This window comes from Tenrec ecaudatus, unplaced genomic scaffold, assembly GCF_050624435.1.
Source record: "Tenrec ecaudatus isolate mTenEca1 unplaced genomic scaffold, mTenEca1.hap1 Scaffold_1484, whole genome shotgun sequence".
Taxonomy (NCBI): Eukaryota; Metazoa; Chordata; class Mammalia; order Afrosoricida; family Tenrecidae; genus Tenrec; species Tenrec ecaudatus.
The window spans coordinates 48,942-76,378 of record NW_027457970.1 but is presented as its reverse complement, the minus strand read 5'-3'; the positions used below and the strand labels follow the sequence as shown (position 1 = coordinate 76,378).

At 41.7% G+C, this 27,437-nt stretch overlaps 1 long non-coding RNA gene across 1 annotated transcript; it reads right to left on the bottom strand.

Moving 5' to 3' along the window:
* On the bottom strand, nucleotides 1-27,437 carry LOC142436081 (uncharacterized). The gene is made up of 3 exons (XR_012781762.1): nucleotides 27,375-27,437; nucleotides 26,715-26,792; nucleotides 1-50 (listed from the first exon to the last, which is right to left on the bottom strand). It is a non-coding gene; the product is annotated as an uncharacterized LOC142436081 (long non-coding RNA).

The following is a 27,437-nucleotide window of genomic DNA, read 5'->3' as shown; positions in this document are numbered from 1 at the left end:
TGTAGGCCTTCCAGCGCAGCCTGCAACTCATCATTGCGGTCCTGCAGGTCCTATAAGCAGAGTAGAGATGGCCCTGCAATCCCCATGCTACACAGCAAGGCCCAAGGAACAATGCAGCACCGCAGGGTCTGCAGGATGCCCAGTGGAAAGGAAATTCAATTCCTGACAGCAAACATGTAACATTCAAACTATAAGTTTCCAACTATGCAGTGAGTTAAACATGACAGGGATAATTCAGCTTTCTTAAATCCTACATCGCCTTCTATCACTAGAATCATAGCAGGGGCTAAATTTTTTTTTAAAGTGAAGTGAATGTGGAGGAGAAATGCAGATCACCAACACCTGACTCAACAGGAATGTGTGCAAGTCCACCACAGTGATGGGGTGTGGGCAAGAAAAGCAACTCACTGGTGTCCTTTCTCCAGAGGGTTCTGCAGCTTTGACTGTCAAGGCGTTGCCATCATCTTAAAACAAAATGCCACCCAGCAGAGCAGAAGGGCCACATGGATGGCTGAGGCCCAATGAGGCACATAGAGTGGGGGCTGCAGGACAGACAGGCAATGCTGGGAGGCTGCCCTGAATCTGCACCTGGCTGCAGTGGTCTGTCTGCACAGGAGTTGAGGAAATGCACTGTAAAAAGCACACTTGGTTGCCAGGGTTTAGAGGCGAATCTCCCAAGACACAGCTCTCACTTGTAGATTTAAGGGTAAGAAGGCAAGAAGTGCCTGTCTGTGGGACTATCGTGGTGTGAAGTCTCTTGGCATGGCTCTTCTGTCTAGGTCTTTGTGATTCCCATTGATGATTAGGTGGGACTTTGCAAATAGGGCATGTCTAACACAAAACAGAGTGGACTGGTTCATTTTCGTTGCCACTTCCCTGGCCATAGGGATGTGTTATCTTAGAACAGGAACAGAGAGGAATCCCATGAACTTAAGGGATAAAGAACTACCAGTGGAGAACAAATGAGATCTCTGTCTAAAGACAAGAGGAACCAGAGGCTGTGAAACAGAAATTACTGGACAGACTGAAAGAACAAGGCAAAGTCAGAGGCTGAGGCAAGGAGACACGAGACAGAATTGAAGAGCAACACAGAGACTAAGGACTAGAGAAAGACTTGATTGAGGCGAGATGATACTGTGGACCAATGACTGTATCCTTAGTGTTTTCTGATCTTGGCTTGTAGTAACCCATTAAGTTCTCTAAAAAGCTCCCTTAATTGTGAGTATTGCCTGTGAGCTCTGTGCGACCAGTGCAATGGATTATAGAACACAGCACAAAAGTAGAATGCTGTGGAAGAAACAGTTACTATCAGAAAAGGGTAAAGAATGATGGAGGGTGGAGGCATGCCTGATCTCTATTTCGTGGCAATCAGCCTTGATTGATGGAGCTACGTAGGATTCTTCTCCTTGATGTAGCCAGAGGTCAGCTATGCACTCCATGCGGTTTACTCAGGGACCCTAGATCCCTTCGTGAAGGAATGTGAGGTGTGTGGTCACTTTCCCTTTTGTGCACCTAGGGATGGGGGACTTGGGACTCTTCAGACCTAATGAATACGGCAGCAGTGCTCCCAGGGACTATAGGAGTATGATTCTACCTGGTTTCTCCTTTAGGAAACGTACTCTGGAGGGACACTAGACATTGAACTGTGAAGAAGCCCAAACTGGCCCATCAGGCAGCCACATGGTAAGCGAGCTTTCAGACATTTCTGGTCTAGCCAGTAAGGTGTGTAGCTGAGGCCCTGGCATCATAGGGCAGAGAAGAAACATGTTTGTTATGCTATGTCTGAGTTCTTTCCCACAAAATATAAAATCTATGAGCATATTTAATTGCTATTTTAAGCCATTAAGTGTTGGCGATAATTTCTTATGGAGCCATAGTAACTGGAATAACATGTATGAGTGAGCCACAAATAACTCATGGAAATAGGATTAAAAGGTAAAGGAATTTTCCATGAATTTTTGAAGCCATTTTTCTGTAATTTACAAAGGTAAATTACAGTCTCTTGAGGGGAAAAATATATTAATTTTAAGTGGGAGAGAAAAAAAAGTTCTCACAAAAATCTGTTAAGAAATGGATGGTAGAGACTTCCAGGAAGATGGCGACTGAGTAACACATAGCAGAGGAACTCCACAGAAATCTGTGCAGGAGAGTCACTAAGAGGGAAATTCCACACCGCCAGGTCGCAGAAGGAGCATCAGAAAGATAAGTAGGCAGAGATCCAATAGGTTTTAAGGAGCTGGGTCTTTTGGCTTACCACAATGGAGGCCAGCTAGGGTTTGACCTTAGCCTAAGGTGGCCAGACGTACCGCTTTTTAAACATTTTTTCTCGTGTCTATGGTGTTTTTAAAAAGTCCCAATTTTTGGAAAGAATGGACAACAAGTGAGGGTATGTACGGTTTTCGGCTGCCATGTGGCAATTTCACCAGGATATGAGTTTTATCAATGGTGTCCCGCTATACCAATGTTAAAATCTGGTCACCTTACCTTGGCCCGGCCACTGTCTTGGCTGGAGCCAGGATCATTTGTAGCCAACACAGGGGCTTTATCTCAACACAGCGACAGTTTGACACCATCTCAGGGCAGGGATTAAACCCCTCCAGCCCCATGGTCAAGGATCAGGTTCATTTATATTGATGCTTCAGTTTCCCTCTCTTCTCTCTATTCCCCCCTATCCCCCTGTCTCAGTGGGCTGTTTTTTTCCTTCTCTTTTTCTCTTCCCCTTTCTCTCACACAGCACTGCCAACATCCTGACCACTACCCTTAGCCTAGGGCATTAATGCCTGCACTCAACCCTGCTGGGCGAGCTCCTCCCTCTGCAGCATAACCGGAAGCTGGGAAAGCCCACCCACACTCCAACAGGGGATATCCTGCCCAACTTCTTCCCTGGAAAAGCCCACCTGCCGGTCCTCTGTAGTGCTTAAGACATGGCTGGAGAAATTCGGCACCCCTTCTTTGGGGGAAATCCTGCCTGTGTGCCTTGGGGAGCTCCTATCCATCCTCTGTGGTCCCACGTTACTGAGGGAGCTTCCTCCCGCCTGCTGTAGTGCCTCACAGACTAAGAAAGCTTATCAAACACTCACCAGCTTTCCACGGAGCAGTGGGAACCTCTGCCTAACCTATGCAGTGATCTACCTGATCAGGGAAATTCCGCCCACCATTCACGGTGCTCTATACCAAAGCAGGCAACCAACCAGATTTCTGTGACACTCTTGTTGCAGCGGGCACCTTTGCATGCCACCTGTGGCAACCCAAGCCGTCATGGGCCACACCATCATGGATTCTTGTGAGATCACCCAGTAAAGCACCATCCTCGTGGATCCACAACAACCCAACCAGCATCTCCGGAGAGGCCCATCCAACTTGTTGACTAGGGAAAGAGTGAAGTCACAGGAGGATAAAGTGGTTGGCTAATTCCATAGTGAAATTAGCTGTAGCAGTTCGAAGAAGCTTTCCTACGAGTCTCCCAGAGAGAGCCAGTGCTCTTTGACTCCCTGAAAAATGGCACCTGGCTCCTCTAAAACAAACAGCAATCAGGCCCAATGACCTCAACAAAAAAACATGAGAAACAAACTTCAATGGCAGAGATGCCCTGAACCGAACGACATGCATAGAAGAAGCAGATATTTATCTGCCACATAAAGAATTTTTCAGAATACTTCTTGCAGTAATACAGGATATGAGAAAAGCAATACAGAAAAAAGATGAAATGAAAGAGGAGATTAAGTCCATACACCAAAGGGAAATACAAGAGATCAGGGAAGAGATAACAAAAACTAGTAGCAGACACGCAGACCTCGAGAATCGACTGGAGGAGGCAGATAATTGCACCAGTGACCTAGAGGACAGCCAAGGAGACTTTAAATGCGAACAAAAATCTAATAAGATCATTAGTGAAGCTGAAGAGAACCTAAAAGCTAGGTCTGATGCTATGAAGTGGAACAACATTAGAATTATTGGATTACCAGAGGAAGACACCACAAAGAAGTCAACTGCAACAGAGAGGAAATTCTTGGAGGAAAACTTCCCGAGCTTAATGAATGCAAACCTGGCAACCATTCAGGAAGCTGAAAGAACACCAGTCAGATTGAAACCCAAGAAGAAATCAAGGCACATCATACTTACTATCCAACTTTGAGGAAAAGGAGAAAATCATGAGAAGAGCTAGGGAAAAACAAGCAATCACATAGTTTCCCAAATAAGAATATGCTCAGACCTATCATGTTTCCCCAAAAGTCAGACATCCCCCCAAAATAAGACCTACTTACAGTTTTGCCTCGGGCTGAAATATAAGGCATCTCCCAAAAATAAGACCTCCCCAAAAATCAGCACCCCCGAAGCTACCGTAACTCTGGACTCTGGATCATAGTGGTGGGCACCACCACGCAGCTCACTATTGGCTGCAGCGCAGTCAGAGCAGACAGGTAGTACGAGGTCTCTTTTAATAAAACAATAAACGTGTACCACATTCTTCTCCATGGAAAATAAGATATCCCCTGAAAATAAGACCTAGTGCATCTTTGGGAGCAAAAATTAATATAAGACACTGTCTTATTTTCGGGGAAACAGGGTATCAGAGAACACTATGAAGAAGAGGAGAGAGTTGTTGAGCAACATTGCAAAAATTGAAGGAAAATAATGCAAACCCAAGAATACTCTACACAGCCAAATTACTGATCAAGATAGATGAAGAAGTAATTGTCTTGTTAGAGAAGGAAAAACTCAAAGAATACATTAGAAGAAACCCAGCCTGGATCCTTGTCGATCCAGTATAGGCAGAAGAACAGCACTCACCAAGCATAAGTAAGAGACTGCCACAGAGAACAACCTCACCCAGAGGGAAACAAAGAGAAAACAGCCCCCAAGATAGCATTGGATTAAGGGTGAAAAGAAGTCAAGAATGAAACACACACACACACACACACACACACACACACTACATTAAAAAGAAAGGGAGGTGGGAAAACACCCAACACAAAAGGTGTAAGATGACATCACAGAGTCCACGGATGGAAATAATACCCCTGAATATCTATGAACTAAACTCAGGCATTAAAAGACTGAGGCTAGCAGACTAGTTTAGACTAGTTTAGAAATACAACTAATCAATCTGCTGCCAACAGGAGACACATGTCAAGACTACAAACAAAACTAGGCTGAGAATCAAATGCTGGAGAAAAACATACCAAAGAAACAGCAATTAAAAAAAAACCAAGGGTTGCAATCATAATCTTGGATAAAACTGACCTCAAAGTGCAAACCATAAAAAGAGATGAGGAACGCTATATAATGCTCGAGGGAACAGTAGGCAAAGAACCACTAAGCATTGTAAACATATTCCCCAAATGACAGACCTGCTGAATACGTCAAACAAATGCTTCAAAATATGAAAAAGGAAGTCACAGCCTCAACAATTATAGTAGGTGACTTCAATACACCACTCTCTGAGAAAGAAATATCACAGGGAAAGAAACTCAAGGAGGCCAGAGATCTAAACACTACAATTAGTCAATTTGACCTGATATATATTTACAGAGCTTTTCATGAAAATACAAAATATTTCACATTCTTTTCAAGCCCACATAGCACATATTCGAAGATAGACCACATGCTGGGGCATAAGTCAAATCTGCATAAATTTAAGCACATTGATATCATATAGACTTCTCTCACTGACCACTGTGCCATAAGGCTGGAAATTAGCAAAAGGAAGATGAATAAAACAAGGCAAACAATTGGAGGATGAATAACTCTCTACTGAAAAAGGAGTGTGTACTGGCTCAGATCATAGATGAAATTAGGAAATTTCTAGAAACCAATGAGAATGAGAATAAGACGTACCAAAACTTATGGGACACAGCAAAGGCAGTTATCAGAGGAAGTTTCATAGCAATACATGCACACCTGAGAAAGGAAGAAAGCCATATGATTGATATGCTGGCACAAAATTTACAGCAACTAGGGCTGAGTCAACAGCACAATCGTGCTAATAGCAAAAGAAAAGAAATAATAAAAATCAGGGCTGAGATTTAGGAGAGGGAAAATAAGAAAACTATAGAAAAAATTAATGCTGCTAAAAGTTGGTTCTTTGAAAAGATAAACAGAATCAACATATCGTGGGTAAACCTAACCAAAGAAAGACGGGAACAAATTTCAATAGCAAGAATGAGGGATGAAAGAGGGGACATTACAACAGACTCTAATGAATTCAAAATGATAATTAAAGAGTATTACGAAGGACTGTATTCCAATGAATTCAACAACTTGGAAGACATGGTCAAATTTTGAAAAACAATCCCTCCCTCGAATTTCCCAGAGGAACATCAAGAATGTCAATAGACCCATAGCAATAGAAGAAATAGACAAGGATATCAAGGGATTACCAACCCCAAATTCCCTGGGCCAGATGGCTTCACAGGACAATTCTACCAAGCATTTAGGGAAGAAATGACACCAATCCTACACAAAATCTTCCAGAACATAGAAAAGACGGCAACCTCTTGAAGCAAGTATAAATATGATACCCAAACAGGGCAGGAATCCTACAAGAATTGAGAACTACAGACCAATATTCTTAATGAACACAGATGCAAAAATTGTTAACAAAATACTTGCCAATAGAATACAAATGTATATAAAACGAATACCATATATACTTGAATATAAGCCGACCTGAGTATAAGCCTAGGTACCTAGTTATTACCTGGGAAACTAGAAAAACTGATGACTTGAGTATAAGCCTAGGGTGGGAAATGCAGGATGTGAACTAACACAGAGACCAGAGGGGAGAGACGGAGCGCAGCCACGGACACATCCTGACCAGTTCAGCTGCCAGCGTAAGTGAATCACTATGGGTGCTTCTGCAAATTGGAGCCTTCCACGTCATAGGATGGCTCTGATTGGTTAGATGTGAGTAACAAACATTCAAAGCCCTGCAGTATCAGTGGGGCTTTGAATGAACAGCGGAGGAACGACAATCACCTGTGAGATATTACACCTCGTATAAGTTAAACCCCAGTTTTTCAGCACATTTTTTGTGCTGAAAAATTCAGCTTATACACGAGTATATATGGTAATTCACCATGACCAAGCAAGATTCATACCAGGGATAGTTCAACATACGAAAGACCATTAGTATCATGTGCCACATTGACATGAAAAACTCTAAGAACCACATGATAATATTGATAGATGTGGAAAAAGCATTCGACAACATCCAACACCAATTCCTTTTTAAGACACGTCAGGAGATAGGAATGGAAGGACAATTCCTCAAGACAATACAAGCTATATATGAAGAACCAACAGCCAACATGGTAGTCAATGCAGAAAAGAGGAACACAATTCCACAGAAAAAGGGTCCAGACAAGGATGCCCCTTGTCCCCACTCTTATTTAACATCGTACTGGAGGTTTTAGCTCGCAGCATAAGGCAAAGGAGAGACATCAAAGGTATTCGTCTGGGGAAGGAAGAGGTAAAACTATCGTTATATGTAGATGACATGATTTTATAAATGGAAAATCCCAAAAGATCCAAAAGGGGCAGAGTGGCAGGATACAAGATCAACAAACAGAAGTCCACTGGACTGCTATACATATCAGCTAAAATAACAGAAGAGGAGGTCAAAAAGGTGGTACCCATCACAATAGCCAAGCACAAATTAAAATATCTAGGGAAATAGCAGACTAAAAGAACAAAAGATTTATATGAGGAAAACTATGGAACACTATTACAAGAAACCAAGAGTGATTCAACAAATGGGAGAATATCCCATTTTTGTCGATCAGAAGACTCAATATAGTAAAGATGTCAGTTCTCTCCTAGGCACTATATAACTTTAATGCAATCCTGAGAGAATTACCCTCATCTTTCTTGAAAGAAATGGAAAAACTGATTACCAAATTCATATGGAGAGGGAAGAAGCCCAGAATTAGCAGAGACTCCCTAAGAAGGACACAGTGGGAGGGCTTGCTTTACCTGACTTTAGCATATATTATAATGCCATCATGGTCAAAACTGGGAGGTATTGGTATAATGACAGATACTTAGACTACTGGAAAAGAACTGAAAACCCAGAAATAAAATCATCAGCATACAGACAACTCACTTTTGATAAAGCCCCCAAAATATCAAAAGCAGGTACCCTCTTTAACAAGCGGTGTTGGAAAAAATGGATATCTACCTGCAGAAAAATGAAGCATGACCCTTATCTGACTCCATGCACAAGAATAAACTCAAGGTAAATCACAGATCTTGAGGTAAAACTGCAAACTATTAGGTCCATCAATAAGGGAACTGGGACCAATCTGAGAATTTTGGCACTGGGAATACATGGGATAGCAGAAACAGGGAAGGACACAAATGCACATGAGTCACAAATTGACATGTGGGATACACTGAAGATAAAACATCTGTGTACATCAAAATAATTCACCAAGAGAGTAATAAGAGAGCCCACGGACTGGGAAAACATCTTTAGCCTGACACATCAGACAAAGGCCTTATTACTAAAATCTACAATACTCTGCTAGTTTCCAAAGAGAAAAAAACTAATTGCCCACCGAGGAGGTGGGCAAAGGACCTGAACAGCAGTTCCACAAGGGTACAAATCCGAATGCAAGGAGTTGGAAACAACCCAAATTTCCACCAACAAATGATTGGATTAAAAAACAGTGGTATATACATACAATGGAGTACTACACATCACTAAAAAGCAGTGATGACAAATACTAAGAGGACGCCTGGCCCTCCCACCAGAAGAACTTATTTCAAAAGACGGCATTGAATCTGCAGCTCCAGGAGAGGGACATATCTGATGGGAGCACATGGGTGATGATGAAGGGGGAGGAGGAGAAAGTGGAGCACATCCTGGCCCACCAGGTCTTGAGGACGATTATCCCGATTAGAGCAGCCAGTCCACAGAGAGGACCACATGGCCAGCCCCACTATGAGACATGACGTCCCTCACTGACCCATAGCTCTACCGGGGACAACACTGGAGACACAGTGTGGGAACTACGCCTGATCTGATCCTGCCACACCGAGGCAAAACACTAAGGGGGTGCAACAGAATAGCAAGGGAATGGAATGGCGAGGTCCTCAGGGAATGATGAAGGTGGACTTTGGGGCTAGGGTGTGGTACCCCAATTGATTGAACTGGAAAACACTCCTAAAGGCCAACACACAATCCTTGAACTAACTACAAACTTTTCTTTCTTGTGCTTTTTTTTGTCATTGATTTATTGTTGTTGGTTGGTTGTATATTGTTCCTTGGTATTTTTATGTCTTGTTTTTGTGCATGTTATTATCTCCGCTGGTCTTTCTAAATAAGATAGGCTGGATGAACAATCTGGAGGATAAAACAACAGGACCGACAGTTCAGGAGGGACATAGGAGAGGTGGGGGAAAAGGTAGTGGTGTTAACAAACCCAGGGACAAGGGAACAAGTGATCTAAATCAGTGGTGAGGAGGGGCTGGGAGGCCTGGTAGGGCATGATCAAGGGTAATGTAACAAAGAGGATTTGCTGAAACCCTGGTCGGGACTGAGCATGATAGTGGGACAGAAGGAAAGTCAAGGGAAATAGAGGAAAGAGCTAGGAGACAAAGGGCATTTATAGAGGTTTAGATAAAGACATGTATATATGCAAATATATTTATATATGAGGATGGGTAAATAGATCTATGTGCATATATTTATACGTTTACTATTAAGGTAGCAGAAGGACATTGGGCCTCCACTCAAGTACTCCCTTAATGCAAGAATACTTTCTTCTATTAAATTGACATTCTGTGATGCTGACCTTTTCAACGCAACTGCTGAAGACAAAGCGGGTGCATAAGCAAATGTGGTGAATAAAGCTGATGGTGCCTGGCTATCAAAAGATATAACGTCTGGGGTCTTAAAGGATTGAAGATAAACAAGTGGTCATCTAGCTCTGAAGCAACAAAGCCCACATGGAAGACGCACACCAGCTTGTGTGATCACAAGGTGCCAAAGGGATCAGTTATCAGGCATCAAAGAACAAAAAATCATAACATTTTGTGCTTGCCTCCATGATATGATCGCTGAAGACAAATGGGTGCATAAGCAAATGTGGCAAAGAAAGCTGATGGTGCCCGGATATCAAAAGGTATAGCGTCTGGTGTCTTAAAGGCAAACAAGCAGCCACTTAGCTCAGAAGCAACAAAGCCCACATGGAAGAACCACACCATCCTGTGCGATCACAAGGTGTTGAAGGGATCAGGTATCAGGCATCATCAGAACAAAAAATCTTACCATAGTGAATGAGGTGGGGGGGCGGGGTGCAGATTGGAGATCCAAAACCCATTTGTCAGTCACCGGAATCCCCTTGCAGAGGGGTGTAGGGGAGGAGGCGAGCCAGTCAAGGTGTGATGTAGCAACAATGAAAAATACAACTTTCCTCTAGTTCCTAAATGCTTCATCCTCCTGCACTATCATGATCTGATTTCTACCTTGCAAGTCTGGCTAGACCAGAGGATGTACACTGGTGCAGATAGGAACCAGAAACATAGGGAATCCAGGGTGGATGATCTCTTCAGGTCCAGTGGTGAGAGTGGCACTACTAGAAGCGTAGAGGGAGAGTAGGTTGGAAGGGAGGAATCGATTTCAATGATCTGCATTTGACCTTGTTACTAGGGGGTGGACAACAGAAAAGTGGGTGAAGGGAGATGTCGGACAAGGCAAGATATGACAAAATAATAATTTATAAATTATCCAGGGTTCATGAGGGAGGGGGAAGCGGGGATGGAGGGGACAAAATGAGGACCTGATGCCAAGGGCTTAAGTGGAGAGGAAATGTTTTGAGAATGATGAGGGCAATGAATGTACAAATGTGCTCTACACAACTGATGTATGTATGAATTGTGATAAGAGTTGTGTGAACTCCTAATAAAACAATTAGGCCTCCACTTACTCAATGCAAGAACACTTTGTTCTATTAAATTGGCATTCCAGGATGCATACATTCCCGACATGATTGCTGAAGAAAAATGTGTGCATAAGCAAATGTGGTGAAGAAGGCTGATGGTACGTGGCTATCAAAGCGTCTGGGATCTTAAAGCGTTGAAGATAAACAAGCGGCCATCTAGCTGAGAAGCATCAAAGCCAACATGGAAGAAGCACACAGCCTGTCTGACCACAAGGTGCAGAAGGGACTGGTTATCAGACATGAAAGAACTAAAAATCATATCAATGGGTGCCCACCTCCCTGATACGATCAATGAAGACAAACGTGTGTGTAAGCAAATGTAGTGAAGAAAAGTGATGGTGCCCAGCTATCAAAAGATATAGCGTCTGTGTTCTTAAAGGTTCTAAGATAAACAAGTGGCCATCTAGCTCAAAAGCAATAAAGCCCACATGGAAGAAACACACCAGCCTGTGTGACCACGAGCTGTCGAAGGGATCAGGTTTCAAGCATCAAGGAACAAAAGATCATATCATTGAAAATGTGGGTGAGTGCAGAGTGGAGACTCAAAGCCCATTGGTAGCCAATCGGACACCCCTTAGTGAAGGGTTGTGGGGAAGAGATGAACCAGTCAGAGTGCAGGGTAGCAGCGATGAAACATATAACTTTCCTCTAGTTCTTAAATACTTCCTCTCCTCCACTATCATGATCCCAATTCTACCTTACAAATCTGGCTAGACCAGAGGATGTACATTGGTACAGATAGCAACTGGAAACACAGGGAATCCAGGACAGATGACTCATTCAGGACCAGTGGTGAGAGTGGCGATGCCTGGAGGATGGAGAGAATGTGGGGTGGATAGGGGGAACTGATTACAAGAATCTACATATAGTCTCCTCCCTGGGGGAGGGACAGTTGAGAAGAAGGCGGTGGGAGACATCGGACAGTGTAGTATATGACAAAATAATCATAATTTATTAATGATGAAGGGTTCATGAGGTAGGGGACAGTGGGGAGGGAGGGGGAAAATAAGCAGCAGATATTAAGGGCTCAAATAGAAGGCAAATGTTTTGAGGATGATGATGGCAACAAATGTACATATGTTCTTGACACAATGGATCAAGAACATATTGTGATAAGAATTCTATGAGCCCCCAATAAAATGATTTAAAAAATAAGAAAAAAAGTAATGATGAATGCATGAAGCACATTGGAAAGAATTGGAGGAAATTATACTAAGCGAAGTAAGCCAAGCAGAAAATGAGAAGTACTATATGAGTCTGATGAGGAAAGCTTAAAAAAAAAAAGTGCAAAACGGGCTTAGGGAAAAAACTATTGTATATAAACATTCCTGGGTTCAGGTTCAGGGAGTATGGCAGGGACCAGACCAAATCCAGGAATACATATGGTAGACAACTAAAAAGGAAGGGGAAAGAGAGAAAAAACAAAAACAAATGAGTAGTTGGGGAACAGGGCACTAACTCCCCCAAGGGGAGTGTATTATTCATATCTTCTCAGGGAAAGAGGGACCAGACTACAAAGCGGTGCTCTAAGATGTGAATGCAACATACTGGCATGAAGCAGGGAACCAGTAGAGGGGTCTGAGAGACAGGCCCCAATCCCAACTATGTGGACAACCACCCCTGCCCCCTGAAGAATTTACCTTAGGGGCAGCACTGAAGCTACAGCTCAGGGAGAGGGACATGTCTGATCAGAGCACACAGGAGCAAATGAGGGGGGAGGAAGAGAGAGTGGAGCACATCCTGGCCCACCAAGACTTGAAGATGATATCCCTGCTCAGAGCAGCCAATAGCTAGAGAGGGCCATATGGTCAACCCCACTATGAGACATGACATCCCTCACTGGCCCATAGCCCTATAGGGGACAACACTGGATACACAGTGAGGGAATTATGCCTGATCAGACCCCACCACACCGAGGCAAAACACTAAAGGCGTGCAACAGAACAGCAAGGGGAGCAGAGCAAGGACGTCTCGAGGGAATACCAAAAATAGACTTTGGGGCCATGGTGTGGCACTCCATCAGACTCCACCAGAAAACACTCCTAAATGTCAATAGACCTTGAACTATTTTCTTTTTTGTTGCTTTGTTTTGCTCTGTCTTGGTTTGTGCATAGTATTATCTCTGCAGGTCTGTCTAGATAAAAGAGTCTGGATAAACAATCTGGAGGAGAAAACAACAGGACCGAAGGTTCCAGGGGACATAGTAGAGGGAGAGGTGGGGGAAAGGAAGTGGTGTTAATAAATCCCAGGGACAATGGAATAACAAGTGATCCAAAATCAGTGATGAGGAGGGTGTAAAAGGCCTGGTAGGGCTTGTTCAAGGGTAATGTAACTGAGAGGAATTACTGAAACCCAAATGAAGGCTGAGCATGATAGTGGGACAAGATAAAAGTAAAAGGAAATAGAGGAAAGAACTAGAAGGCAAAGGACATTTATAGAGGTCTAAATACAGGCATGTACATATGCAAACATATTTATATATGACAATGGGGAAATAATCGATCTATGTGCATATATTTATAGTATTAACGTAGCAGATGGACATTGGGCCTCTACTCAAGTACTCCCTCAATGCAAGAACACTTGTTCTATTAAACTGGCATTCCATAAGGCTCACCTTCCCAACACGATCGCTGAAGACAACACAGGTGCGTAAGCAAATGTGGTGAAGAAAGCTGGTAGTGCCTGGCTATCAAAAGATATAGCACCTAGGGTCTTAATGGCTTAAAAATAAAGAGGCCATTTAGCTGAGAAGCAATAAATCCCACATGGAAGAAGCACACTACCCTGTGTGATCATGAGATGTTGATGGGTTCAGGTATCAGGCATCAAAGAACAAAAATATTATTATCACTGTGAATGAGGGGCAGTGCAGAGTGGGGATCCAAAGCCCATCTGTAGGCAAGTGGAGATCCCCTCACAGAAGGGTCGCAGGGAGGAGATGAGCAAGTCAAGGTGCTGTGTAGCAATGATGAAACATACAACTTTACTCTAGTTTCAATGCTTCCTCCTCCCCACTATCATCATCCCAATTCTACCTTACAAATCCAGCTAGACCAAAGGATGTATACTGGTACACACAGGAACTGGAAACAGAGGCAATCCAGGACAGATGACCCTCTCAGGACAAGTGGTGAGAGCGGCGAAACAGGGAGGGTGGAGGGACGGAGGGGTAGAAAGCAGGAACTGATCACAAGGATCTACATATAACCACCCCCTGGGGGACAGACAACAGAAATGTGGGTGAAGGAAGATGCTGGACAGTGTAAGACATGGCAAAATAATAATAATTTATAAATTTATCAAGGATTCATGAGGGAGAAGGGTTAGGAGGGAGGGGAAAAAGGAGGAGCTGATACCAAGGGCTCAAGCAGAAAGAAATATTTTGAGAATGATGATGGCAAGAAATGTACAAATGTGCTTGACACAATGGATGTACGTATGGATTGTGATAAATGTTGTACGAGCCCTCAGTAAAATGATTAAAAAAATAAAAAGCAATGGATGGTAATTAAAATAGGAAAAATCCCACAAAGAATGGTGTCTTGCTAGGCACCCGGTTGAGTAATACTACCAATCCCATGGGTGTCAGGGTAGAACTGTGCTTCACAGGGTTTTCAATGGTGATTTTTCAGAAGTAGATCACCAGGTCTTTCTTTCAATATCCCTTTCAATGTGGGTGGACTCAAACTGCCAGCCTCGCAGTCGGCAGTGGGATGCGTCAACTGTGTGCACTTGCAGCTCATTTCCCTTTCCACTGGGCAGCACGGATCTTGGAAGCAGCATCCACAGTCATATTTATCTGGTGGCCTGCTTCTTGTGTGGTTCTTCTTATATTCCAAATAGGTATTCTGAAAATGTCCACTGCTGATAACAAGTTGATTCTGACTCACAACGACCATATAGGGCAGAGAACTACTTCTTTCGGTTTTTGAGGTGGAAAATCTTTACAGGAACAGACGGCTTCATCTCGCTCCCACAGACTGGCTGATGGGTTTGAACGACTGACCTAGATTTTAACAGCACCCAAACATAGCCACTAAGTACCACTAGGACTCCTTTAGACACATCCCTACCACTCAGCAGTGTGAGAAAGCTGATGCCTGATATACAACGAGTCGAAGTCTCTCTGTCTTGAGATTTAGTAACACAAAACCTAGGAGCATAGTCCATTACAACTGGTAGAGATGTGTGGAGCCTGAGCTGGAGCAGCAGGGCCTTAGCACGTCTACTTGGTGGCTCTCTGGAAGGATGGAAGTCAGACTACTGTTTTTAAGTTATCACTTGCTTAAGTGGGTGGCTGTGGATGTTGAAGGTGATAAGGAATCTGGGGAAAGTCTTGTGAAGTAGCAAGTCCACTAAGGTCTATCACAGCATTAAGAACAAAGGACTCTGGGTTTCTTACAGAGGCCACAGAAAGCCATTATGGTGTCCAGCAAAATACACAGCAGAAAAAAGTATCAAACCAAAGATAGCGGGTTACCATCTTATATTTCCTTTTATCAAAGGCAGCCTCACCAGGAAAATCAAGATGGACAGTTGGGAAAAAAAAGAAAAAGCTGAAATGATGCTTAAAGAGAAAGAACATTTGATAAATCCATTGTAGTGTCCACAATAGCAGTAAAAACTGCCACTGAAAGCGATCTGACTAAAATCTTATATTTGCCAAGGGCAGCCTCATCGAGAAAACAAAGATTACCAGCTGAGAGAAAGAGAAAGTTAAAATGATAGCTAAATTGGAGGAAAATTCAGCGACAAAGGGAAGAAGCATGGTTGTTGTGCTTTGCAATATGCATTGTAAATTACAGTGAAACTTTACGCTAAAATTTGGAAAAGAATGGGCGCTACGCAGGGGGAAAGGTCATGCTATTTCTCCTTCTGTAGAATGAGTGTAAGACACTGAGTTCAGCCAACAAGCAAGGATATCCCTGTAGCAATGAGCCCATCTGGTAACCTAATCGACCTCAAGAATCATTCTCTTGTCAAATGAACCGGCAGTCATTGGAGAAATGGCAGATTCTGGGGTAAATGGCAGCAATGTACAAGGTAAATCTGGAGTATCTCAGGAACCACGTAATAAAACAACCAAAACAATGATGGTGCAGTGCAAAAACTTAGCAGATAGGTTGACCTGTCTGGCACAATTTGAACACCAGAAATCTAAGCACAGTAATGAATTATAAACCTTTGGTAATAAATCGGAAATTCTTTAATTCCATAACAACAGGTAAAAACCCACTGCCTTCAAGTTGATTCTGACTGTTCGTGTCCCTATGGGAAGAGTAAAACTGCTCCCCATGGTTTCTTGGTTTCTTTTTTTACCCTAGAGTTCTGAGAGCATACATGTTTATGGGAGCAATAGCTTGATCTTTCCCCTACAGAGAAAGATGGATGTGAATTGCTGACTTGTGGTTAGCAGTATCACACCAATCTGCACCACCAGGGCTCCTTATACCAATATGTGACACACGCCAACCGATAGATGGCATCGCCCTACTTTAATTAAAAAGGAAACAACAGAAAAGCACTAAGTCAAGGCATTTCTTTGAAACAGGGAAGAAGAGTCCCAAATAACCAGAAGCCTTGGGAATTTGGCAATACCAGACCAGCCCTACATGTACTTAAGGAAGTTTTCTAAATGGAAAGGAAAGAACATTAATCAAACACTCAAATGTACACAAAGGGGGAGGAAGGAGTCAGACAGAGATCTCAGAAAATAAGTACATATTACGACTACTGGATGTAGGGTGTACATTACTGTCACTGGAGGTTCACCAACAGAAAAAGGAGAGGGAACAGTAAACCAGGAATACTTAATATTTCACATTCATTGTTGATTGCATGCTAAATGTTACTGTAATTGCATGTTGTATAGTATAATATTTGTAGTAACCACTAAGAGAATATGTAAAGAGGAATTAAAGCTCATAACAAAAGATGCTAAATACAAAAATTAACAGGAAAATTGATAAAAAGAGAAACCAGATAAAAGAAACTCAAAACCCAATTAGCTAAAAGAATGAAGAAAATGTAAATAGCCAAAATATTTACACAAAAGGCAGAGTGATAGACTGGATAAAAAACATGATTCATCTTTTGTTACCTACACAAAACACACATTCACATTAGGACACAAACTGACTGAAAATAAAGGATGGAAAAAATGTTCCGTGCAACCAGCACCCAAAAAAAGGAGTGTGGTCATACTGATAAAGGCTATTACATAATAAAAGGGCTAATACTTCAAGAAGATACAACAATTATTAGCATATATTCACCTAACCTGTCCAAAAACATGACACAAACACTAATATCAAAGAAAAAAAATTACAGTGCCGCTATTAATATTTGTAGATTTGAAACCTTCAATTTCAGTTCTCGACAGAACATTTAAAAAGTGAATCAATAAGGACATTAAGAACATAAAGAAAATCATAAGCCAATTTAACTTAGAACACTCCATCCATCATCAGCAGACATTTTCACAGGATAATTTTTCCAGAACCAACTACAGATTAGGCCACAAATCTCAAGTTTTAAAACATTAAAATCATACAAAGCATACTTTCTGACCATAATGGTATGAAGTAAGAAATCAATCACAGGAAGAATAAAAATGAATAATTATTATTATACCAAAATTAAATATTGTACGACTAGAAAACAATTTCTCTATGTAAAAAATTAAAAGTGAAATAAAAATATACTTGGTATCAAATATAAAGGAAAGCACAACATACCAAATCCTTTGGGACACAGCACAAACCATTCTCAGAGGGAAATTCATAGCAATACATGCCCATATTTAAAAAGATGGATGAAAATCAATTGTTTAAATGAAAACTTGAACAAAAAGGAAAGGAAGAGCAAGAGGCCAAAGATACTAGCTGAAATGAATAATAAATACCAGTGAGAAAGAAATGCAATAGAATACAGTTAAACAACAGAAAAAAATCAATCAAACCAGAAGTTGGTTCTTTGAAAAGGATCACTGAAACAAACTACTGGATATACTGGGGGGGGGGGGGGGTGGAGGGCAAATAATCAAAAGAAATGAATCTGGAGACAACACAACATATTCATTGAATAAAGAATCATAACACTATGAAAAAGAACTGCAACAGATTTGAAAGTGCAGATGAATGGGACAAATTCCTGAAAATATACGACATACCTAAACTAATATGAATAGAAATAGGTTTAAGCAGAGTAATTATGAAATAAGCAATTCAGAATGTGATTAACCCCCTGCTCCACCCCTTCAAAAAAGGCCAAAAATATATATAAAAAGAAAATCAATGGCAAGATGGCTTCACTGGGATATTTCATAAAAAATTCAGAAGTGCTGACACCAGTTCTATAGAAACTTTTAAAAACATTAAAGAAAGGGGACTAGAACATGTCCAACTGAACACATACACACAGGTAGATCCTTATGTAACAACCAGGATAGACTAGGCCCTAAGAAAAGACAGGTGGCCTGTGATCTCAGACAATGGCTTGAAAGTGAAGTAAAAGGAGGCTTCCATATATCAGAGACTGTGGGAGCAAGCAGAGAAGGGAAGGAAAGAGCAGGTCCACTGAAGAGGCGCCCAGTGGTCTCCTGCTACCCATCTGTAGCTCCATTCTGCACTGCTGGCTACAGCAACCCAGCTCCACTCCTCAAAGACTATCATTGTGAGCAGGGTCCAAAGCTTCACGTGTAATAAGCACGCAGGTCCCATGTGGCTTCCAGCTCTCCAAGCAAGCTGGCCTGCACAGTTCCCGGAGCATAGGTCCCAAAGGACCAGCCTAGGCTATCCCAAGGACAAACTTGGCACCATGATGGTTTTCCTGAAGATTGCCTGTGCTTTGACGGACTATGTTAAGAAGCTCTTGGCCTTAGGGAAGAATACACTCAAGTACAGTGTTCCTCCCCCTCCCAACTTTTCTTAGTACAGCCTTTTACTGCCCAAAGCCTTTTTTCCCTCCCCCGTCCCTCTTCTATTATTCATTTCTGGCACTACTCAACAAAGTCATCGACTCCCACAAAATCTAGCAGCCCTCCCAACCGTAATACCCGGCCACGATGCTGCAGTGGCAGCAGTCACTCCTGATTCATCAGAAGAAGGATTAACAAATGAACAACACTCAGATCTCAAGGAATTTTCTTAAAAAGAACAGGCTCTGAAACTATCATAAATTGAATTCAGAAAAATGTTGTCATGTACTTTCAACAAAGAGTTTGCGAGAACAATGGTCAGAATAGAAAAGCTAGATATCTTCAACAAAAACCTCTAAAAAGAAATGCAGAAAATATTAAGATAAGAGAATTAGGCAACAATTTAGAAGAACAGAGTAAGAGAATTGAAGAAATGGAAAGCTGAATTGGTGAGTTTGAAGGCATATCTCTTAACTCCAATTTATGAGTGATACAATCAGCTAAAAGAACAAAAGAATCTGAAGAAAACATAAGAATGAAGTGGGATTCTATCCATATAAGAATTTCCGGAATAATACTTCCTTAACAGAACAGAGGAGGAGAAAATAATTCTCCAGGAAGCAGAGAGAACCCAAAACACCACAGATCCCAAAAGAAAACACTGGAACATATTGTCGTTGAAATTTCCAAGACAGAAACAATTAGCAGGCTGAGAACAGCTTGGAAAAATTGTTTTAATTCATTTACAAAAACACTTTTATTGGCATATGACTCACATGTCATACAATAGCTCAATTATATTAAGATAAATTGTAATAATCATTATCACCACAATCAATTTTAGAACATTTTTTCTTTATTGTATTCATGTTATTTCCCCCAACCTCCCCTGCCATAGCCCCCAAAACCATTGTCTATATAGATTTAGTTATCCTGGATTTCATATACAGAAAAATTTATTTTTAAAAGCCTAACAACAATAACAAAGAAAACAGATTAAAAAAGCTCTAGAAAAGAAAGCAGAGGTTAAAAGAACTGGAATATATTTAAAATGAGTCAAAAGGGAGATGTATAAATTTTAACTTAAATACATCTGTAATAACCAATTTTACAATGTTATCTGTCTGATAACAGGGCTGTTCACATCCCATGGCTCTGGTCAGAGAGGATTCCCCAGAGCTTGCAAATGTTATCCACAACCTTAAAACCAGGTGTTCATAATTGAAGCTGATATCATTCCCTCCTTCAGATTTGAATTTCATGAGTTAAAATCCTAGGATGTTACAGGCTGGTGTGCTTCTTCCACATGGACTTAGTTCATCCCTCACTTAGATGGCTGTTTAAGACCAGCTTTTAAGACCCCAGAGGCTATTTTTTTCTGATAGGTGGGCACCATCTAGTTTCTTCATTACACTTTCCTATAGCATTCATGTCTTGAGTGATTTCTTCATGAGGACGAGCATCAAATAAGGCCATTTCATAAGAACTAATTGTACTTAGATTGAGGCTAGAATTAAGTGCAAGCTCAAAATCCATTCACATATTTATGGTTCATCTGGCTCTGGTTCACCTCAGAGATATAATTGTTATTTTCTGTTAGAGAACATTATCAATCATCCCCTTGGGCATAAGGCAATTTTATTGATAGTGTAGTTAATTTAGCCAATGGTATAGAATTTAAAACAAAAATATGTCTTGTAAATTTAAATTTTATGTTTTCTTCCCATTGTCTCTCTTTTGTTGCCTTTAATAGATATTTTTATTAATTTATTTCTATTACCATCCTTTTTGTCTTTTTTCTCATATTTTTCTGTGTTACCAATGTTCTTAGGAACCAAGACACCGCTCCTCTATCTGTCTCTAGGTGGGTCCGCCCACATGCAGATACACCCACATGTGAGTACCGTGAGTGAACATTGTTACCCATGCTGCACCATGCTTTAAGACAAAATTTCATTTATTTGTCAACAGAAATAAATATTTCAAACAAAACAAAACTGTAAACCAATATCCCTTATGAATATAGGGGCAAAATCTCAAAATCCTGGCCAACAGAATCCAACAATCTATCAAAAAGCTAAGCAAAAGAACCACAGCAGGTGAGATTGGTTCCAGGGATGCAAAGATGGTTTGAAATGAGAAAAATAATGAATGTGATCTACCATATAAAAAAGAAAAACAACCACATGAGCATTTCAATTGATTCAGAAAAGGTATTTGATAATATCTAACAGCCATTCTAGATACAAATACTAAAAAATAGGATTCGAAGGGAAATTCTCAATGAAATCAGGGACATATATGAAAAACCAACTGCCAGCATCTTACTCAATAGGGAGAAACTGAAAGCACTCATTCCTCTTTCAGATGGAAATACACAACAATGCTCCTTATTAACACTCTTATTCAACATTGTACTGGAAGTTAGCCAGAGCTATCAGGACACAAAAAGAAGTTTCAAAAATCCAAATGGGCAAAGAAGTAAAACTGTCACTATTTGCAGATGATCTGATTCTATACATAGAAGGCACCAGAGGCTCAACAAAAATATTGCTAGAAAATATAAAAAGATTTGGCAACATGGCAGGAAACAAAATTGACATATAATAATCAACAGGATTCTTGCATACTAACAAAGATAACTCCGGAAAAGAAAACAAGGAATCAATACCATTTACAATAACCACATAAAGATGAGTCTCTTTAACAAATGGTGCAGGAAAAATTGGATTTCGACTTGCAGAATAATTAAATAAGACTAATGCCCCACACCCCCACAAAAACATATAATATGGATCAAATATCTAAAAATAAATACCAGAAAATCAATGAGAAAACATGGACAAACTTAAGAGTCCTATTGCAGGGGATACACAAAATGTCAAATATTAATGAAGGATACACACGTAACAGAAGACAAAATTGAAGTCTGGGACTTAAGAAAAGTAAAACAAAAACTTCATCAAAAAAGTAAAAATGTTATCTACAGATTAGGAAAAAGATTTTGGCAATGATATACGTAATTGAAACACTTCAATAAGAAAAAGATGAATAGGTCTGTGTGGCAAGATGGTGATGGAGTAGCATTCCAGAGGGACTCTGCAGAAATCAGTGGAGGAGAGTCACTGAGAGGGAAATATCACTCTTCTGGGTCACAGGCAGAGCATCTTAAAGATGAGCAGACACTAGGTCTTGAAGAGCTGTGGGGTTTGGGCTACTACTGTAGAGGTTGGCTATGGCTTAGCCTTTCCCCTGCCACAGTCTCGGCTGGATCTGAGCTCTCTTGGCCAGCACAAAGGCTTAACTTCAACACAACCACAGCTTACTGCTGCCTTTCAGCAGGGTTTAAACCCCTCCAGCCCCACAGTCAGGTGACTGGGGCTGTTATTTCTCTCTCCCTTCTTCCACAGTCTAATTGGCCTCGGTACCCACCACCTGGTCTTTTTTCTTTCTTGTCTTTCCTTTCACATGTCACTGCTGGGCTCCAGGTCACTGCTCTTTGCCTAGAGCAACTGCATCCATCCTCCACTCAGCTGGGGCAGCTCCTGCCCACTTGCCCTCTGTAGCCTTACAAGCAGCTGGGGAAATCTTGCCTGTCTTCTGCCACACCTCAAATGGGGGAATCTCCCCTTAAAACATCTAGGAGAACTCCCATCAACCCTCCAAAGCCCTGTAAGCAGATGATGGAAATCCCAACCACCCTCCACGGTGCACCATGTGGCTGGGAGGGTCCCTGGGCCCCTCCCCGTCCTCTGTGGTCCCACATGGCTGAGGGAACTTCCTCCTACTTGCTGCCGTGCTTTACACAACTTAAGACAGCTCTGTGTGAGCCCTCTCCAGTGTGCCATACTGCTGTGGGAGCATCTGTGTGACCTATATGGGAGATCTTGCTACTAGAACAATTCCGTCTGTTATCTGCAGTGCTCTACACTAAAGTGGGCACACCCATCAACACTATGTGGCAATCCCGCTGCAGGAAGCACCCCCGCACTTCCCCTGAGGTGTTCCAAGCCGCTGTGGGCCACACCACCATGGCTTCCTGTAAGATCATCCAGTGCAGTGTCATCCTCCCCAGTCCACAATCACCCAACCAGAGTCCCATGAGAGGACCATCCAACGTAACCTCTAAATAACAGGATACGGGTTGGCTAGGTAAGGAGTAAAACCACAGGAGGAAAAAGTGGTAGCCTGACCTAGTACATTTAGCTGCAGGCAGTTCAATGACGCACTCCAATGAGTTTTCCAAAGTAGGAGACCAGTGCTTGTTGACTTTCTGAAAAATGGCACCAGGCTCTTCTAAAACAACACAACACAAACAGCAACCAGCCACAAAAACCTCAATGAAAAAACAGGAGAAACAAAAGGCAATGCCAGAAGTCCTGAACATAATGACATGTATAGTAGAAGCAGACATTGATCTGCAAACAGAAAGCAATCTTCAGGATTTCTGCTTGGAGTTATACAGAATATGAGGGAAGCAATATAAAAAAAGGATGAAATGATAGAGGAGATAAAGGCCACGCACCAAAGGGAAATAAAAGACCTCAGGGACAAGATAACCAAATCCAGTAGTGAATTCACAGACTTCTCCAAAAGACTTGATGAGGCAGAGAATTGCACCAGTGGCCTAGAGGATAAACAGGCAGACTTCAGCAAATGGGAAAGGCAGTTAGCCAAGATAATCAAAGAAACTGAAGAAAAGCTGAGAGCCATGTTTGATGCTATGAAGAACAACATCTGAATAATTGAACTACCTGAACAAGGCACAACAAAAGAGTCAATGGCATAATAAATAGTGTAGAAATTCTTAGGGGAAAACTTCTCCAGATTAATAAATGAAAACTAGGCAACTATTCAGGAGGCCAAAATAACACCAGCTGGACTGAATTCCCAAGAAGAAATCACCAAGGCATATAACAGCTATTCTATCCAACTTAGAGGAAAAGGACAGCCTCATAAGAGCAGCAAGGGAAAATAGAAACAGTTACCTATAAAGGAACTCAAACAAGAGTCTGTTGAGACCAATCAGCGGACACTGTGAAGAGGAGAAATTGAAGAAAATAACACAAACCCAAGAATACTCTATCCAGCCAAATTATCAAGATAGATGGAGAAGTTAGAGTCTTCCCAGACAGGAAAAACTCAAAGACTACGATAAAAGAAACTAGCCCTACAAAAGATCCTTATCTAACCGGTATGGGCAGAAAAACATCACTCACCAAACAAAAACAAGAGACTGCCACATAAAACAACTCCACCCAGATGTAAACAAAGAGTAAACAGCCCCCAAGATAACAGTGGCAAAGAAAGGCAGAATGAACCACACACAAATGCACAACACACTGATAAGAAAGGGAGGTAGGAAAACATTCAACACAAAAGGTACAAGATGACATCACAGAGTCCACAGCTGGATATAATAACCCTGAATAACAATGGACAGAACTCAGCCAATAAAAGGCAGAGGTTAGCAGCCTGACTTAGAAAACACAACCCCTTGGGCTGCTACCTATAGGATACACATCTTATGATTACAGACAAAAATAGGCTGAGAATCAAAGGCTGGAGAAAAATATACCAAGAAAACGGCCATTCAAAAAAAAGCAAAGGTTGCAATCCTAACCTCAGATTGTAAAAATAGTTCCCAAGGTACAAGCCATAACAAGACATAAGGGGTAGGGGCACTATATAATGTTCAAGGGAACAGTAGATGAAGAACCAGTGAACATAATAAATATATTCATGTTCAACGCGATGTCCACAAAATTTATCAAACACTCCAAAAGATGATAAAAGAAATCACAGGCTAACAATTATAGTAGGTGACCTTAATACACCATTCTCTGAGAAAGATCACAAGGAAAGAAGCTTAACAAGGAGGCAACAGATCTAAACATTATGATTAAATGACTTGACCTGATAGATATTTTCAGAACGCTCCACCAAAATGCAAAAACACCCTCATATTCTTTTTAAGCCCCCCATGGCACATACTCAAAGATAGACCACATGCTGGGACATAAGTTGAATCTGTGTAAATTCAAACATAAAGAGACCATACCGACTTCTCTCTCCGACCACTATAACATAAGGCTGAAAATCGACAGAAGGATGATGAAGAAAACAAGGGAAAAAATTGTAAGAAAAATAACTCTCTTTTGCAAAAGGAGTGGTTACTGGCTCAGAAAGATATGAAATTAGAAAATTTCTAGAAACCAATGAGACTACAGTTACCAAAACCTTTGAGACAGCAAAGGCCGCTATCAGAGAAAGTCTGATAGTAATATGTAAGCACATGAAAAAGAAAGAGACGTATGATTGATGTGCTGACACAAAACTTACACCAATTAGAGCAGTCAGCAGAATAATCCTACAAATTGCAAAAGAAAAATAAAAAGGGCTGAGATTCATGAAAGGGAAAACAAGAAAATTATGGAAAAAAGAAATGCAGCTAAAAGCTGGTTCTTTGAAAGGATTAACAGAATCAAAAGACCATGGAAAACCTAACCAAAGAAAGGAAGGAACAAATTTCAATAGCAAGGATGAGGAATGAAACAAGGGACATTACAATGAACCCTAATAAAATCAAAAGGGTAATTGCACAGTACTATGAAGGACTGTATTCCAATGAGTTCAACAGCTTCTCACTCCCCGCTATCACGACCTCAGTGCCGCTTCCCAATCTAGACTAGACGGGAGCATGCGCATAGGCATAGGCAAGAGATAAAACTCACGACACATGGAACCAGGAACAGGAATGGGAATAGAGACAACAAAAGGGTAGGGGGAAGGGGGCGAAGTGGGGAGAGAGGAGACACCAATAGCAATGAATAGCATATAATCCCGTACCCCCAGTCAGGGGGGAGAACAACAGAAACTAGAAGGGAAGGGAGATGGCGGTCGGAGTAAGATTTGAAAATAATTAACAATCTACAATGTATCAAGGGGCCACGAGGGTTGGGGTTGGGGGAGGAGAAGGGAGAGAAAAAAAGAGGAGCTGATCCCAAGGGCTCCATGGAAAGTAAATGTCTATAAAAGAAAGACAGAATATATGTACGGATATGTCAGATACAATTGATGTATAGATTGTAACAAGAGTTGTAAGAGCCCCCAATAAAATGATTAAAAAACACCCACACAACAACTTTGTTTTTAAAGAAAGATATACAGTAGAAGAATAGCAGCCGTCAAGTCTGGAGTACTGGGCCTGGTTTCTTGGGACATTCTTGTGGCTATAACATGAGGCCACTTTTAGATATCAAGTTGACCTTCCACACGCAGCAAGTAGACGTCATCAAATTAGAGGCTTTTCAGCAGAATCAAGGCTAAACGTAGAAGCCCGGTCTCTTCAAGAAGATACTCTCAGTGGTCTCCTCTTTCAACCTCCAAAAGGAGGGCCTGAACATGGCCTGCTCAAACCTCAGCCACTCTCATAGCCATCAGCTAGGTTGAGCTACACAGACACTGGTCACCTACAGTTCTGTCCATTCTAATGGTTGAACACCACCCTCTTAGCAGGTACAATGAGACAAGAAGTAGAGTTCTTTGGACTTTTTTGCACAAGAGGTCTAGAGACCTGCTGATGCAGCCAGAGGGTCATGCTTTTAGAGAAAACCCTAAGTTCCCCATAAGCTTTGACCCTGCCCCAGTGTAGAAATGGTTGGGGAAGAGGATGGGAATGAGCAAAGGTGAAGGTTTGGGTACCAACAACCAAAATGCTGGCATGTAAGACCCAATACAAGATTAATATGTGACTGCTCACAGCAGTCAAAAGAGTGAGTGCAGTAGAGCTGAGGATGGTGAGGGAACCCCCCCGGCCCAGCCCCCCAAACTTCCCTGGCACATACCCTGCACTTGAATTCATACTCCTTCAGGATCGCCATGAACTGTTCTTGAGAGAAGAGTGCAGTGCCATCTGGTTCCAGCTGATGTCAGACCCAGAAAGAAAGCAACAATACAGAGAATGGTAAGGCAGGTCCTCTTGGGCCAGGTTCCTGGGGCCACCTCCTCACTTTCCTTCTGGGAATCTAACTTCTACTTTCCAGTAGCTCTAGAAAAAAGCATCCAGTCTACCTACTTTCAAACTTGTTTAAAAGGTCTTGCCACCAACAGCGTTTTCTTAGGACCCGGAGCCTGTGGTGGCTGGGATGCACTTCTGCCTTGTCTCTGGTGCAACTTCTCCCTTCCCAGCAACGTCCTTAGGGTAGATGACATATGATGGCACCACGCTCTAAGTGCTCCTTTGGCCTCTCTGGCTAATCCCAAGTACTATTAGTGGGTCCTGGCTTTATCAGTACAGAGGCCATACTACGCGGGGTAGCACTAGGTCACAGTGACTTGTCATGAAAAGGGGAAAGAAAAAGATATTATATAGATTTCTCTCCATTACAGGATTTTTGTAAGGAAAAAAAACAAAGTTCTATCACCCAAGTATCATTTTCAAGACATGGCCCACACTACTGACCATGATTCTAGTTGAAAGACTCAGAATAAGCAGAAGCACTTGCCTTGTCCTTCAGCACAAACTCAAGGTCATTCTGCAGTTTCAGCACCAGCTTCTCTGAATCTGA